We start from the raw sequence: 5,802 nt of genomic DNA, 5'->3' as shown, positions 1-5,802 counted from the left end.
GCTGAAATCACAGCACACCCCAGTTCAACTGAATGTCAGAGAAGACAGGTGAACCACTGTGTGGGCATGCTGTAGGCCTTATCTGGTAACACTGAGACACGTGAAATTATTTTATTCATGTAAGCTGTTCCAATAAGATGATTCTTTCTTATTAATAAGTGAATGAACTCCTGTGCTGGAGCTTCTGTCACATGCTTTATATCTGCCTTCTGTAGATACTGCAACTCGACTAGGAATTTGACTCCTGAGTATAGCACTGTTACAGACATGAAGAAGCATTTACTTTATTTATAGATGTAACTATTTAAATACATAAAAATAAATGTAAAAGTATATAAGTAACTATATAAAAAGTTATATATAAATTCAATGACATATATACGTATTCCTTTATATAGCACTACAGTTAGTTTCTGTGGAAATCACATGTATCAGGGCAGTCCATTTCAGTTTAACATACTGTGAATTACCCAGGCACCTTGTCAGGAAAAAACAACAGGGTCATCTTTCCCAGTGTATTGCCTGGGGAAGCTACTCTATCCTGGACTGCCCTGCCATTATGTGGAAATTCTTGAGCTACAGAAGATATAGGGGTAGGGAAGGAAAAACTCTTAGGAAAAAATAGACATATCCTATGTATGATTGACAGATCAAGCTGAACACAAAGAAATGTCTGAGGTAAATTTATGAGAAGTGTAATATCAGTTATGTTGATATCAAGTATATCAAGAGAGCCAAAGCTTACTTTTCTAGGTGCACAGAGCACACAGCACAATGAGAATCTGTTTTGATTATGCCGTTTTGATATTTGCATAATAGTTTTCTCAGGATAGTGAGGATCCAAATCTCATTTTACATTATGAATACCGTTATGGCTTTCTCGTTTTATGCTGCTATTCCACCCCAGAGGCAACAGACCAGAGAAACCCAAAGCCTCACAGACTGCTGGGTACTGGGGTGATGCAGGGCTCTCTGCTGGAGGCCAGCCTGGTTCCTTACCAAACTGCTGCCTGGGGGCAAAAATCTGCAGAGAAAACCACAGCACCCTACTACCAGAATGCACAAGTACCCTTTCCTACCATGACAGCTGCACGTAGCCATACTCCCCAGCTACACAGACTCACCGCTTCATATCAGCACACCAAAGTAAGTATCCTTGCTACAAGAGCTTCTATCCAAAGGGATCATAAAGGGTAACAATCTGGCCATGTACAGATGGCGCAACGTTCAGCCACTCCAATTCAATACAACACAATGATGCCTTGCCGGGGCACTCAAGCTACATGGACAATAAATTGGGGGAAACAGCTCCACTCTCTGCCAATGCACAGAAATTCTGGAGCTCTACCAATAGCTGGAAATGGCAAAATAAGCACAGGGAAATACAATAGTGGCATTGGCTTGAGATCATATCATAAGGATGAGCTGGGGAACAAGCAGGGAAAAAAGCCAAACTGCAAACAGTAATAGAAAATGATAAAACATATAAAGCAAAAGAAAAAAACCCAGTTCAGAACAGAGATAATGTTTCATTTGGTAAGGAGAGGAAGTCTACAATATAGAAAAGAAATTACTGAGGCCTGAGATACCTGCCCTTTGGCAAAGCTGTTCTTGGAACAAAATATTTACAGAATAATTTTGTAAAACAAATTTTAAAATCACTACAATATGGAGTTGTCTGCAGTGGAGAGTGCCCTTGGGCACCAAAGCCAGCAAAGCAACAGTCACTGAGAGTGCTACATGGATGAATTTAACAAGCTGGTTCCAGTAGCATCCTGCCCAGAACTTGCATCCTTTTCATAAAAATCGCTCTAATGGTTCGCTGAAAGCAAGGCTGCTATTCTTCCAATCGTTATATTTTCTGTACTAAGTCTTGCAAATTTAATTTTCTTGATAAATTCAGAAACCTTGCTCTAAGTACTGTAAGAAAGCTGGCATGCTTTACTGCAGTCTGTCTCCTGCCTCTTTGTCTATGAATAGTTCAAGTTTCAAAAGCTGCAGCTTGACATTTTAATACACATAATTGTCATCTGCAAACCTTGAAGGAGGGGATCCCTACATACATCTTACCGAGAGAGCAGCTGTGGAATCAGGAAGTGAAGGAAGCTTCAATACAGAATTATGAATCAGACCTTCTGTTTCATCTGATTGTCCTATGAATTGTATCCTACTGCCTGCATCTCTGGAAATAACCCTTGTGTGCAATGAGGAAGGCTGTAGACATTCCTCAACTATAAATGTGGAAGAGAAATGAAGATAAGGTGCAAAGAGGCTGTGACCTCGTGGAATCTAATTAAGTCCCTCCAGAAATTATTTCTGCCTGTCTTAAATGAAAGGATAGCACATAAGGCTGGAGGGCATCTGGCTGCCACTACCTGTCTCAGAAGCCTCAAAAACCCTGGTGGTGCCAGGGTTACTCCTGTGCCCACTCTGAATTCCTCACTCAGCAGAAGGCGGTATATCCCTTAAAAGGATGGTGCCTGCTGCAGTCTTCTGGGTCTAGACCAGGGGCAGAGAGAATTGAGTTTAGCAGCTGCAAATGTGCTTGGGTACAACCTTTCCCTTCATTAATGTGAATTCTCTGGATGAAGAAGTTCCTTTTGCTCATTATCAATGATATCTGGGTGGTTCTCTCCTTTTCCCATGCCTTCATCCAAGGGCCACTCCTAGTCTGGCTACTTTGAACAAATGAACTGGCTGCACTTAATTGTTACATGTTCTTAAAAAGCATGTAGCTGAGCCTCTTAGGTAATTTTAAAATGCTCAGTGAACAGTCTCCTAGCTACCTCTTACAAAGTGTGCATTACCCGAGGTTTGTGAAGCGTTTTGTTATGGGCAACGCAACACAGAACTTGACTGCAGGTTCTGATACACCGCATAAATGTGGCCACCCTGAATTTCTACAAAGCACTCTGTTCGCAACAGGAGCTGGTTTTCATTACTGTGTGAGGACCTAAAATGCAGTCACTGAAGTGACTTCTGATTCAAAGACACTGGATTTTCTACTGCATATAGAAAAAGCAGCAGCACAGCAGCCATCTCTTATACTCTGGGAGCTGGAAACATGGGTCTCTGCATATAGATCTGCTCCTAGGTGCTGAGTACAAACTATATATTCAGATCATCGCTCCAGGAGTCACAAAGAAATTGATGTCTGGGTCTGCTCCTTCAAATGTCACTTGGGGTGATATTTGCATACCTTGGCTTTTAACATTGTATTAAAACTTAGGTACCCTTTGCACACTCTAATCTACACAACTGATTATAACCAAATTACTCCCAGTTTGCATTTACTGAAAGAAGAAAAAGGAGGCCTTGGCATGCATATGGGGGGATGTCATTAATGCTTCTAAATATCTAAAGGGCAAGTGTGAGAAGGATGGGATCAGACTCTTCTTGGTTGTACTCAAGAGACAGGGCAAGGGGAAATGGTCACAAACTGGAACATAGGAGGTTCAACCTAAACATAATGAAAAACTTTTTCCCTGTGTGGGTGACAGAGCACTGAACAGGCTGCCCAGAGAGGTTGTGGAGTCTCCTTCTCTGGAGACATTCAAAACCCGCCTGGATGCATTCCTGTGTGACCTAGTCTAGGTGATCCCGCTCTGGCAGGGGGGTTGGACTAGATGATCTTCAGAGGTTCCTTCCAGCCCCTACCACTCTGTGACTCTGATATATGAAATAGCCTTTGAGTAATCCTTTTAATATGGTAACTCCAGAATGATCTTGCTGTGCTCGCTGCAGCACAATTGTCTGAGCTAGAGGCAGTCTCCAAACCTGGATTTTTCTGTCACAGCACACACACTGCTCAAACTGTAGTTCTTTCCAACAGAAGTATTTAAAAGCTTCCCTCCTCCACCATCATTCTGTCTTAATAAAAACCCTGTGGGATGAGTTTCACTGAAACAGAGTTTTTGACAAGATTACAAGTGGCTGTTGAAGGTCCTTTACAATGGGAGGACAAAACACTGATTTTAGTCAAGTTAATGGTAAAATTCTTCCTGACTTCAGTGGGGCCGATATTCACCTAAAATATGTATCAAATCCTGGTTATAGCTGCTGATTTATTACTTATGACACATTTTCACTTTCATAATGCTCCAAATACTTATTACACTGCTATCCAAATGTTAATCAGCCAATAAAACACTATGGCATACATTAACTATCTGAGAAAAAAGTTAGTCTACAAATTATTTCACTTATCATCCATAATTGTACATGAAAGTTTCATCAAAGCTTCATTATGCATAGCCTTTACTTTAAGAACATAAAGTGATTGGTGATGTTATGTTTCAACGAAATAGAGACACATAAGTGAATACTCATCTAAGAAAAGCATGACAATACAAGCAGCAAGTCTCAACTCCAGAAAAGTCACCTTCAAGTGGAGAATTAAGTATGACGGTGCTTTCAGGAGACTTGCTTTTTAACAAGGAGGAGAAGGAGGTGTTAAAGTCAAGGATGTGGTGAGGAAATAAATGCAGGTGTTTGGGAGCCAAACATCTGCAGTGAGTGTGCTTCAAGGAGAGGTAAGAGTCGCTCAGCAGAAGTGTTGGAGGCACAAGGCACTTCATACCACAGGAGCTTGTTTTAGGGCACCACAGGGGCCTCCTTGCGGTTCCCATGATTTCCCTCAATGCAAGGAGCTTCTGCTCCATCCTGTGGGAGAAGAGGTGGAGACTGAGCAAAGCTGTCCTCTCTCTGCTACCCTGGAAGTGAAGAAAACTCCTTCTGGAGTATTATCTACAGCTGCCACACAGGAGGTGAGGGCAGCCACCTGCCCAGGGAGCCAACAGATGCCACAGCAACTTGCTGCTTCTTACCAGTTACTAGCTTTAGTTTGCAAACAAATTAAAATAGAGAACCTTAGAAGGAGAGGGGAGCAGAAAGGCAGAGTCACCAGTGGTTTTTGAGAGAAGTTAAGATCAGTGTTGAATAACAAGAGTTACTGATTAAGGGGACACAAAGAAAGTTTGTTAGCTCTGAGGTACTGGGGCCAGAGAGATCCAAAGTTCTTCTGCCTATTTGCTCTAATCACCAAAACCAGCTCCATCTTCTTAGTTATTTTTGTGCACTGCTCTTGCCCCTGATTAAAGGGAGCATTTTAATGCTGTGCTTTGGCCTTACAGGTGCTGGCAACCAGTACCCACTCTGAGGCCTGGGCCGGAATGGGCGCAGAAGAGCCAAAGCACCCGTCCCGGCATGAGACCAGCCATCATAGTTTTCCTTATAAAAAAGCAAAATGTTTGCTTGAAACTCATCTCAAATCTAGCTCAACATCTCCCCAGAGTGCCAAAAAAAGGTAAAGTGGATCCAGCCTTATCCAAGCTGTAACCCACACAAAGGGGCTGGCTAGCTCTCTGCAAAGGGAAACATCAGATGTTCTCAGCAGACAACTCCAGGAGGAGCTTCCCTGGGTCCCTGTTTTGACAGGACCTCAGCAGAACAATTTAAGCCCTTGTGGCTTCTTCAGTACACGCTCTTGCACACTCATGCAGATAACAGAATAACAGAGAGCTGCTGGTTTCAGTTGTTTTTTTCCAAACTGTGAAGACATTTTTAGGTTTGTGAAATTACTCGTTTAGCCGTGACTCAAGACGCAACTACTCATCCGTCCCCCCACTGTGATGCCTTGGGAGCACTTCTATAATGAAACTGTTATTCCTTTCAAAGGGTTTTAAAGCAAGACTTGTTTCAGGTCCAAGCACAGTAAGCGTGTAGTTCAGGGAACTGATGCCTCCTTGTGTTCCTTAAGTAAATGTAACACGTGCTCACATGAGCACATACACACACACGTAT

The sequence above is a fragment of the Mesitornis unicolor genome, unplaced genomic scaffold (assembly GCF_000695765.1).
Source record: "Mesitornis unicolor isolate BGI_N332 unplaced genomic scaffold, ASM69576v1 scaffold37296, whole genome shotgun sequence".
Taxonomy (NCBI): domain Eukaryota; kingdom Metazoa; phylum Chordata; class Aves; order Mesitornithiformes; family Mesitornithidae; genus Mesitornis; species Mesitornis unicolor.
The sequence above is the reverse complement of the archived record's forward strand: the minus strand, read 5'-3'. Positions refer to the sequence as shown.